The sequence below is a fragment of the Bidens hawaiensis genome, unplaced genomic scaffold (assembly GCF_021521415.1).
Source record: "Bidens hawaiensis isolate Kalapana, Puna unplaced genomic scaffold, B.hawaiensis_p1.1 tig00058151_1, whole genome shotgun sequence".
In the NCBI taxonomy this organism is placed as follows: Eukaryota; Viridiplantae; Streptophyta; class Magnoliopsida; order Asterales; family Asteraceae; genus Bidens; species Bidens hawaiensis.
This window is the reverse complement of record NW_027500508.1, coordinates 22,926-35,388: the sequence shown is the minus strand read 5'-3', so window position 1 is coordinate 35,388 and position 12,463 is coordinate 22,926. Positions and strand designations below refer to the sequence as shown.

The following is a 12,463-nucleotide window of genomic DNA, read 5'->3' as shown; positions in this document are numbered from 1 at the left end:
AATGAAGACGATAACCGACTTATCCAACATCGGTCGACACACCCTATTCATCATGTCCATAAATGCTGCAGGAGCATTTGTTAGACCGAATGACATTATGAGGAACTCATAGTGTCCATACCGCGTTCGGAACGCTGTCTTAGGGATGTCTGCCTCCTTCACCTTCAGCTGATGTAGCCTGATCTGAGATCTATTCGTGAGAACCAACTTGAACCTTGCAGTTGGTCAAACAGATCATCAATCCTTGGCAAAGGATATCTATTCTTTACCGTAAGCTTATTCAACTCACGATAGTCTATGCACATTCTCATACTTCCGTCCTTCTTCTTCACGAACAACACTGGTCTTATGAAACCTTTGTCGAGGAGTTCTTGAAGTTGGGACATCAATTCTTTCATCTCGGATGGTGCTAGACGGTAAGGCGCTTTCGCGACAGGTTGGGCTCCTGGTACTAAATCTATCTGAAATTCTTTCTCTCGCTCTGGTGGCAACCCCGGAAGATCCTCAGGGAACACTTCTGGGTAGTCGCGCACAATAGGAACATCTTTCATTTCTTTCGTCTCGGCCGTAGCATCGACAACATATGCCAGGTAGGCACCGCACCCTCGCCTTAACAAACCCTCGGCTTTTATCATCGAAATGACATTAAGCCCATAACTTTCCTTATCAACATAAACCGTCACCGCACTACCATCCAAGGACTTTAACCTTATTATCCTACTCTTACATACTATCTGAGCCTCAAACTCAGACAACCAATCCATCCCCAAAACCACATCGAACCCTCCTAAGGTCATAACATACAAGGTAACAGGGAACTCATGTCCCTCCAATTCTATCTTACAGTCCCTAACCATTTTCATTATTTTAACCGAAGTGTCACTAGCGGTTTCTACTATAAGAGTTTCAGACACTCGACAACATTTCATTTTAGCTACTTTACTAAATGGTGTGGCTACGAAACTTTTGTTTGCGCCCGAATCAAATAATACAGAAGCGGAAACACCGTTCACTAGAAACGTACCTATGACGACATCTGGAATCTGCTTAGCTTGCTCCTGGGTCAGCATGTAGGCCCTGGTTCTTGGCCTAGCTTGCTCAGTATCCTTCTTCCCACTCCCTCCAGCTTCACCCTCGGTACACTCCCTAGCAAAGTGACCTGTCTTACCACACTTGTAGCATGCAAGCTTAGAACTGCACTCATGAGCATAATGGCCTGCCTTCCCACACTTGTAGCAAACATTCGACCCAACTCTACATTCTCCAGCATGCATCTTTCCACACTTATGACATGTATCTGAACCCTTTCCCCACCTACACTCACCACTGTGTGCCTTGCCACAAGTCTTGCACGACCTGTTCTCCCAAACTCTCGGCTGCTTGTTCTTAGGGTTCCACATCTGGGTACCGGGTCGTTTAGCAGGAGCGACCCATTTCTTCTCTTTCTTCTCGTCTCCCATCACCACATCATCCGCAGCCAGGTCTGCATAGACCATCTCTGCGAGTTCGACAGCAGAATCGAAAGTAGCAGGTTTACTTGTCCTGACTAACATGCGGACTCTCTGTGGTAATCCCCTCACATAACAATTGATTCTCTTAGCCTCAGTGCTGACCATATCGGGTACCAACCTAGACATTCGGTTGAACTCAGTGGTGTACTTACGATGTGTCATCGTCCCAGCTTTCAAGTTCAGGAACTTCATCTCCGCCCTCTCAACCTCGGCGTCAGCACAGAACTTCTTCATCACTAATTCCTTCAGATCCTCCCACTTCATCGCTTTGATCTCTTCACGGGTCTTCCTCTGCTCCACACTCTCCCACCAATACATAGCCTCATCTTCAAACGATTGGGTGGCATAACCGACAGCTTGGTCAGGACGACACTCGCTGATTCGGATAATTTTATCCATGGCTGTTATCCACTGAAGAGTGGCGATGGCATCACCCAAACCAGTCAGCTTCGGCGGGTCACATCCTTTGAAGGACTTATAGTTGCACCCGCCTCGGCCCCTTTTCCTATTATCAACTTTCACAGACCTTACCTCACTTGAATCACCCTTTTCCCTCTCATCATCCTTCCTACCATCACCACCTGCCCCTTCAGCAGTTCTTTCACGGCTTCCAGCAGACCCTTCAGGAGTTATATTCTTTACAGCAGTGGCTACAGCTTGAACAATAGCTGCTTGAACTGCGGGATCCAGTTGAACCCCTTCGTTGTTGACCGGACCTCCTCCAGCTGCACTCCCTCATCTCTGGTGTTGGAAGCTGTCTCAACCGAAGGTTGCTGGACACGACGAGGCCTGCCGCGTCGTCCAGGGCGACCTCCAGCTCCAGCAATGTCTCCCGCTCCAGCCATCGTATTCTAAAAGGGAAAACACAAACATCATCACTTAAGGAACTCTGTAGTACAAGGATAGTAAGGCTAACAGGTAATAACAGTGGCCAGCTGTGATTAGCTGATCACGTTACTTTCCGTGTCCTATACACTTCCCTTTATGAGTCTATTTGTGCTGGTTCTACTTAAGCAGTTAGTCAAATCAAACAATCAATTATTCCTATCCCTGCCGTTCACATATCTTTTCTTTCTCATTAACATATATCATTTAATCATACACTTTACCTTTACTGATCTTGCTTGAGCGACACATGGCTATCTTGAACTGGCATCTTCTTTCTTTTCTTACTTAAATCCCATTCTCTGTTCGAGTCTAAGCATGTAGGATGCTTAAATCTCTTGAACTTTGCTCTGATACCAATTTGTAAGGCCCCGTTACCGGTAGACCTACTTTCGTGTTGGATTTACTCATAAACGCAGTTCTAAATATCAGAGTTAATTAAAACATTCGCAGAATATAAAAGCTTTCATAAAACATTTCATAACAAAACACATCTTGTCTTAAAACGTCATCTTGTCTTTCAAAATAAACAAACATTAAACTTAAACGTCTTGAGTCTTCCGATGCCAGCCTCTTATTCAGTGTCACGTGTCTCCTCAAGCGAGCTGCCTCATCCTACTCACCTGCGTGCATACTAAAAGTCAGCTACGCTGAGTGAGTTCTAGTTAATCATACATTATATAATACACACAAACTTATATTCTTTCATTCATACTTTCATACTTTCTTTTGTACTAACTTACTTTCATATCTTACGTTATAAAGAGCATTACGCCATACATTCCTCGAGTATTATTAGGGCTCGGTACCCTCCTTCCTCGAGTATTATTAGGGCTCGGTACCCTCCTTCCTCGAGTATTATTAGGGCTCGGTACCCTCTTTCCTCGAATATTAGTAGGGTTCGGTTCCCTAGTTCTCGAATATTAGTAGGGTTCGATTCCCTCTTCGTTACCATACAACCATACATAATACCTCGAGTATTATTAGGGCTCGGTGCCCTTTTCGTAGCCATACAACCATACAACCATCCTTTCCTTCTTTTATTAACTTTATCACGTTCATACACATAAGCATACGTATCATACTTACCTTATACATAGCGTTACAACCTGACAGTACGTGCAATATCTGAAGATCGTTCACGTACCATCAAGCAATCATTCATACATTTCACATTATTCACATAAGGCATACACTTATCTCTAAGGATAAGCGTATTAACAAACATATTGAGTATGCACACAGCCCCGAAAACATGACACATAATTGGGGCTAGAAACTCACCTCAATGCGGTTGCGTTCACCGTTTACGGTTATTCCCTTCTTGAGCTGTGCACGACTAACTGTATAATAATTACAGTATTAAGTACCGCTCTAGTCATCTCATTGCTACTTAATTAGTCTTACACGTCTAAGCTGTTTTACTTCATTAAATCATTACCTGGTTAGTTAATCGTTACTCATTTACCTTTAAAGGTATCTTTTATAAATTGCCAAACTCCAAGGGCTGTTATGTAATTATATAATTCTTTTCTAAGTCCAGGGACCATTCTGTCTTTATATTAAACTCCTAGTTCGTTACTTTTACCTTAACGAATTGGGTAAAGAATCACCCTTTGATTCGCTAAGCTCCCATAACGAACTAGCTAACGAATCACCCTCTGATTTGCTAAGCTCTCATAACGAACTAGCTAACGAATCACCCTCTGATTCGCTAAGCTCCCATAACGAATTAGCTAACGAATCACCCTCTGATTCGCTAAGCTCCCATAACGAACTAGCTAACGAATCACCATCTGATTCGCTAAGTTTCCTTAGCGAACTAGCTAACGAATCACCCTCTGATTCGCTAAGCTCCCATAACGAATTAGCTAACGAATCACCCTCTGATTCGCTAAGCTCCCATAACGAACTAGCTAACGAATCACCCTCTGATTCGCTAAGTTTCCTTAGCGAACTAGGGTTAGGTCAGGGAACATTCCCTGACACCTTTATCTTTTCCGGCGCCGTCATCGCCGGAAAACCGCGTTTTCGCCGGAAAAACGAGATCTCACTCGTTCTTCCACCGTTTTCATCGTTTTTCGTCCCGTTTGATCCAGATTTGAGCTAGGGTGATCCCTAAACTCCTCTTAGGTCCGGTTTATACCCGATTCTACCCGGATCTTGTGATTTAAACGGTTTAACGGTGTCGGCTCGTCGTTACGCGACTATAACTAATGGTTTAGGCTCGTACAATATTAAACTATTATTACCTCGGGTCGGTGCTCGGTTTCCTTCTTGATTTCGGCTAGAGATAAGGAAGAACTAGAGAGAATCTTAAGTGTGTGTTTTGGGTGGTGTATGGAATATGTGTGAATGAGGATTAAATGGATATTAAGGGTTTATATATTTATAGATCATGGGCTTAAGCCCATGGTCTTTCCTTCTTTCTTTCCTAACCCAAGTCCATAACCCATATTCATTTACACAACACTAGCCCAACTCGTATTCTATTTATCTAAACCAATAACGACCCACTATGAAATAACGAAATTTATTTTTATTATAATAACCGAAAGTAGGATGTTACAAAAACACTTTGTATATAATGCTTTCTCTATATAAGTAGTAATATATGTTAAATATGATTTACTAAATCTGTTTAGTAAATTGAATTTCAATAATCTCACATTTTTGTAGTTTGTTGATAGTAATCATATCTCAAAAAATTCTTGCCACTAATGTTTTAGGGTTTTTGATCGGAATGAGGATATGAGTTGATTGATGTAAAACTTTTCTAGTAACGGTGCTCCAAATGGCTTGATTTTTGTTAATTGAAAGTTTAATCACATGAATTGAAGAGTCGTTTCGTCGTTTGTAGCACCAGTTCGAGGTAAGTATAATATCAATCGACTCGTATCATCTTTACGATCAAAAGCCCTAAACCATCAGTTTGGAATTCGAAAAAAACTTAACAGAGTTTAAAAAAATTTAATGGAGTCCAATGAAAAAAACATAGGACGAAAGATTCAATAATTTTTTGAGGTGAGGTTATTATCGACTAACTTAAAAAATGTGAGCTTAATATTCAATTTGCCAATATGTTAAAATTATAATCTAACTGATCAATAGGAGTTTTCTAATAAAAGTTGTAACACTTAAAAGTTTTTAAACGTGTTTTTGGCAATAACCGTTTAATATGATATCTAATGATGTAACACTTAAACTTTTAGAGAGTAAAACAAGTCCCATAAATAAGTTGCATGTGTTAGGTTGATATTTTTAGTTAGACAGGGTCCATGGCAAATATATATGAAGCTTTAGAGTTCATGTGACAAAAAGAATAATAATGTTATGAAAGATTGGGCATATATAATTATAGGTGAGTGTGGGGTGTGTGACGGTGAAAGAGGAGGTGGTGATATTGTAATCTTGTCACAAGCCTGTATTGGCATTGATTGAGTTTTGGCATATACGTACTATACTATTTTATGATCATGGGAATTCATCTTCCCATGCAATATCTTATCTCCATATCTCACTTTATAAACAATGAGATCGTGTATCCTATAGCGACTACGAAAGAAGTCATTCCCTGATCGAAATTAATAAAGTTACGGATCTTATGAGCAACCTATCAAAAGATAGCGACTGGCCTAATTATTGTAGCGAGACACAATCATCTTGGGCTTAGTATATGTTGTATGCGCGTGTCAAAGGTGTGTTTTAAACACGATTTTAGAATATGTTGTATGTGCGTGTCATGTTGCCGCACATGTATATATAACCTTACATAATATTTCAATTTTCAAGACATATACAAAGGAAACAATATATCTTAACTCATTAAGCTGGTATCTAACTATCTATGTGATGCTGCTCTTGTTTATATTTATAATATTATTTAAATATTTAGCTGGGCAAGCAATGAAAAGGGCTGAAACGAATAAGGTGGAGAAACATGCTAAAGCCTGCGAAGAGAACCAACATGTTTATGTCCCTCTGGCTTTTAATACCTTTGGCTCCTTGGCACCAGAAACTATCCGTTTCCTAACCAGGGTCCAACGGGTTGTGCATAGCAATGTGTCGACTCCAAAGGGGCAGGGGTATGTCTTTAGCAGGTTAGGGTTTGCAATTCAGAAAGGGGTGGCGACGCAGCTTGTTGCCCGCCTACCTGTTATGTTGATGTAATATCTATGTTTCTATATAACGAAAGAAGTTTTATTTGAATATTGAGTCAAATAATTTTAAATTATAAAACGTATCCTGGCCTTGCATGTTATGATTGCCCTTTATCTTACTGCACCAAATCGTCTCAAACGAGAACATACAATTTTTTTGTTCTCTTCTAAAGAGGCAAGGATAACTATATTATATATGGATCATTTACTTTTTGTATATTTAACTGATACAACTTCATAAATATCTTAATTTTATAACAAAATAGATTATATTAGATTGAAACATGAGTATTATACGGGATCTTTCAATAAAAAACAAAATAATAATAATAATAATAATAATGCATACATGAAAAATCTTAAAATATACAATGAAATTGTTATTTTAATAAAATCACGCTTTACAATTTTGTACATAAGTTTATAAAAATCATGTTTTACGCCATCGTTATAGATTTAAAAGCTTCATGTACATTTTAATTTTAACATGAGAACGTAGAAAATAATACTAATTTATAAAAAAATGAGTACGTAAAAGACAATACCAACTACAATACCAATATACATAAATAATGGTTTATAATAACAAAGAAAAAAACCTAAAAACTACAACAAAAGAATCAAAACTAATAATAACAAGAAAAAAATAATAACAACAAATACCAACATATACTTATAACAACAAAAGAAAAAAACTAATAATAACAACAAAATATAAATCAACAAATACTCATAACGTCTCATAATCGAAAATTAGCAAATACGAACAAAAAATAACAGCAAATACCTATTAAAATAAAACTAATAATAACAACAAATTGGTTCTCAATGTTTTCATGTTAAGAATATAATGTATTTGTTCATATTTCATATATTAGTAACCTAATATACACAACTATTAAAACATGCTTTAATGTATAAAGTAATTTTATTTCCTCTAAATTAAATTTATTTGATCTTTCTCGTATACGTATATGCCTCACGTACAAAACAAATTTAGTAGATCTAGGTCCCTTGTTGCCAAAAAAACATGATATGCTGATCATGTGGTAGCCTGTCACAAGGATGCATATATGGCTACAAATTTATTTTTCCAGATGTATACCTTTTCAAAATTTAAAGGCTTAAATTGTGTGTCATCATGAGTCATGAGACCAGCCGTTTTTTGGGGTCCTAACATTTTTGGAGATTTGTTTGTCGATTGCAGCAATTATTTTAGGGCATCCCTAGTGGACCCATGCTAATATATAAGCCTCAAAACAAAACGAACCGAACGAACACGAAATGGGGCATGTTCGTGTCCGTTTATTTAACTTTAACCGAAAACAAATATATAATCGATCAATGTTTGTGTTTACGTTTGTTCACTAAGGAAACGAGCATGTTCATGTTAGTTAATTTACAAACCTAAACGAATAGTTAAGAAAAGTAAATAAACACAGACGGAAAAAAAAAACTTAAACAAACACAAATGAACATAATTGACCAAACATAACCAAATACACACACAATTTAAGCGAGCCCCTTTTATGTTTACATTTATATAAATATAACTGCTTACGTATTAATTAAAATCTAAGGGTACATCATGAACATATATAAACAGAGGTAATTAAATAAACAACATAAACGAACATTCATGAATATAAATAAATGAACAAAACCTGTGTTCGTTCGATTAGGTAAATGAATAAATAATATTTTTTTTCATATTTGTTCATTTATTAAATAAACGAACTTGAATGAGTTTATTGCCGAATTGTTCATGAAGGGGTCGGTTCCTTTGCATGCCTAATAATATATTTTAATTATAAAACTAATTTATAGTTTTTCTAATTTATAATTTTTATGAAGATAACGGTTAATTTAACTATATACTAGGATATACTAGATTTGCACCGGTACACCACCCTGTCAATTTGTTTAACAAAGCTTTGGTGTGTATGGAAGGTACAAAATCCGGTGGAATTTGAAGGGTATCCGGCCCACTTATATTACGTAGTTGGGGAAATCAAAGCGTTAAGCTTTCTATGGGTTCACTCGTTTGGAATTGTGGGATATAAGGTGGTGTGCTTTTGACTTGGAAATGTTGTAAGGCTAGCTTTAATAGTTATTTTTTTTGGGGGGGGGGGGGTGTTAAAAATGTAAACTCGGGTGTGGTCTCGTTTCTTGCTAGCCCAGTCGGTTGATCATCGGTTGTTTATGTTGATAAAATTTAATTTGTTGGTTGTTAAAAAAAACAAATAACTATCATATCAAAAAAAAAAAATATCTGTGAAGTTTAACAGATACATACCATTTAAATTACTATTATTGATCCAAGTCTCAACTCTCAGCTCAATATTATCAGTTATCCAACGAACCGGGTTACACACCTATGATATTTATGATCATTTATGTAGTTTTGTGCCTTCTAGTCACGTGATGGGCATATGCAACACAACTAGCAAAGAATTCAATCATCCATATAGCCCATATAGGTTTTATTGTTTGCTTGTCACACCTATTTACAAAGCAAATCTATCATTTTTCTTGCATCATTTGATCAGTTTACTATGACTCCAGTCTTCTTTAACTCATCTTCTAACACTTATTCATCATACCCAACTGATCACTATGAAGATCACCTTCACACCCACCAGTTCTTGTCCCCTATATCTCGATCTTCGTCGTCTTCTGAATCGCTCACAACGCGTATGTTCTTGAACTCAACTCATGAAAATGGGATCTTCAATAGAGAGAGTCTCCACAATATCAACACGAGGTAAGTGAACTTGATCGATCATGCGTAATACTTCACTATAGAATAATAAAATCTCGTTTAGAAAATTATTGATCAACTATTTATAGCAGTATAGTGACAGATAATCACAAAGAAGTAATTATTCAATCACATCTAATTATGTTAACTATATAATAATAAGTTGTGAATATTGTTTTTTTTTAACATATAGATGGATAAAAAAGAGTTCATCTTGATTCTTTATGCTTTTTGTTTTGTTTTTGTTGAAATTTGAAATGATCATAGAATTTAAGGCTTGATGGTTGATCATTGTTTCTTGATCATTTGTAGGGAGATAATTTTGGATCACAAGCATACAATGATCATGGAATTGAGAATGATATGAATACTGATCTACATCAAGTGAAGTGGATGTCTTCCAAGATGAGGGTGATGCTTAAAATGAAGAAATCTGATCATCCATTGAATCTAAACACCCATAGCTCCACTAGTACCAAAGTAGCGAAGCTTGACGAACATAAACTATTGTCGTCTCCAATGGAAGAAACCGACAATTCAAGCAATAGTACTTCCTCAAACAACATACCGATTAGGGTTTGTTCGGATTGTAACACTACTAAGACGCCTCTATGGCGAAGCGGACCTAGAGGTCCTAAGGTATATACCATCCTGATAATATTTCAAACTAAATATAGAATAGTAACAAACAAAACAAACTTGTTGGTAAATAATAAAATTAAATAATAATAACTATAATAGATAATAAACTCAGATAATATGTAAGATATATAAAATAATCGTAATTTTTATTTGTGATCTCACAAATCACTATTTTTTTATATGTAGTCACTTTGCAATGCTTGCGGAATCAGACAAAGGAAGGCAAGAAGAGCGATGGCTGTCGCTGCAGCCGCAGCAGCAGAAAAAGGCAATAGCTCTATTTTCAATGATCAGTTCACAGCACCAATCAAGGTTATGAAAACTCAACACAAAGATATTAAAAAACCAAATAAAGGGCATGCTACAAAGTACAAGAAAAGGCAACACTCCAAACAAATCACCACCACCACCATCATTTCATCACCATCACCGTCACCACCACCATCGTCTTCACCCGTAAGAAAGAATTGTGTGGAGGAGTTTCTTGTAAGCCTAAGCAAGAAGTACTTGACACTTTACCATGTGTTGCCACAAGATGATAGAGAGGCTGCAATCCTACTAATGGCACTCTCTTGTGGCTATAGCTCATGAAACCTAAAAAAAAATATTCAATATTTTTTTCGATTTCCAGGCTAGTTATATCAATTTAAACATATGTGTCGATGTGTTACGTACTTCAATTTTTCATTTCCATTCGCTAACAATTAGTGATCACGAGGCCGGTTAATTAAATTATGTTTTATGAGCAGTTATATGCCTGTATAAGAATAATTGAATACATGATGAACATGTTATCAATAATATTAGTATTGCATGTCAAATATTTTTTGTTACTGAAAGTACAACAATCTATGAATCTGTAATGATTTAATTTACAGTTGCAGAAAAAGATGGAAGGTGAAAGAGATGATTCAAACAGTAGAAATTTGTGAACGGTCAGCACCTATGGATACGTTAATGTCACGAACACAAACAAAAAATAGTAGCAAGTGAAAAGCAAATTTGCAGAAAAGAAAATATATTAATAATAATATTAAAAAAAAGTTTATACATAGATAGGACATTTTACAAACACAACGCAAGTTTACTTTAAAAATAGGGTTTTATGTAAAAAAAAGTTCTGTGTATCGAATGATAAAAGTTTACTTTTGTGTTCGATCAAGGCCCCGATTTCCAACACATGTTTCTTTTCAAAAATAGTATCAAGAGTTTTAATCTATAAGATACAAAGCTCATGAGCTTTTCTTTCATTAACTAAAAATATTCTTTTAAACGAAAGAATAAATATAACATTAAAGAAATATAGTCTAATAGTACTCGCGGTGTGACCAGCAGTTTGGCGGATGTGTAGACTGGATCGGAATTGATTGGATGGCTACTTAGGAAGGCCTTTTGTAAATAAATCGACATATTGATTGTCATTGGGAGGAACATGAAGAACCCGAACATCACCGAATGGTACCCTCTCTGAAACAAAGCGTATGTCAATTACAACGTGTTCAGTATGCTGATGTTGAAGTGAATTTTCATATGCATCCGCACTGGATCATGAAAGTGTGGGCTTGACGTTTAGATGACAAGAAATGAGATTTTCACCAGCATACACACAATAGCCATAAGTTAACCAACTAGAGTCAAATCATATCCCACCGCTACCCACATAAAAAAATGGCGTCGGAATAGTTGCTAGTTTAGTTGATTTGGAGGGTGTTATTTTACGCCAAGAGTTTTAGTGCCTTAAAATGTTTGTGGAACTTAAAATGGTGTCACTAGCTAGGAGGGTGCACGAAAAGACAAACCTGCTCAACAACGTATGAAATATTCGGGTAAATGAATCATGAATGTGAGATATTATTAAGGATTCAATATAGAGAGCCATCATACATTGGGGAGTCAACACTTAACTTTGAGGAGGTGTGACTAGTGTGATGGTTTACAATTAATCATGTTGGTGTGTTCGAGTTTGTTTGTGGCATATGAGCTCTTAGACATACATGGTCCTTGGCTTTATGTACAACATTGATGCCAAGTAAATGATGTAAAACACCCATATCATTCATGGCGAACTCGGTTGATACTTGATATGAAATGAATGTTCTGACGGAAAAGGGTGGCACTTAAAGCAACTAAGACTATCTCATCAACAAAACCGGGCGGTTGGAGCACATATATTGTGTCTTTCAAGTCCATATGAGAATGCATTTTAACATCTAGTTAATGTATGTGCCACAACTAAGAGGCAGTGAGACTAAGCACACTCTTTATCGTAGTTAGTTTGATCACAAGATTAGAGATGTCATCACAATCAATAAATGAGAAGTCGAGATTCAGAAAGGTGTTAGCAGAGGCATGTGGGAAATGTGGTCTTAACGTGGCAGGATAAAATGATTGTGCCCATCGAGAGGTTGGTGCATCGGTATCCCCTATAGTCTAGAGGGTAATCGAATAAGAGAAATTTTGGAAACCAGAGAATGTTAACCAAACTAAAGATACAAAACATATAA

At 36.8% G+C, this 12,463-nt stretch overlaps 1 pseudogene across 1 annotated transcript; it reads left to right on the top strand.

Annotated features, from left to right (window-relative positions):
• Positions 1-9,078: 9,078 nt before the first annotated feature.
• LOC143602224 (GATA transcription factor 21-like) lies at positions 9,079-10,550 on the top strand (annotated as a pseudogene). Its single transcript, XR_013147793.1, has 3 exons — positions 9,079-9,320; positions 9,630-9,956; positions 10,146-10,550. The product of XR_013147793.1 is annotated as a GATA transcription factor 21-like (transcript).
• The last annotated feature ends 1,913 nt before the right edge of the window (positions 10,551-12,463 follow it).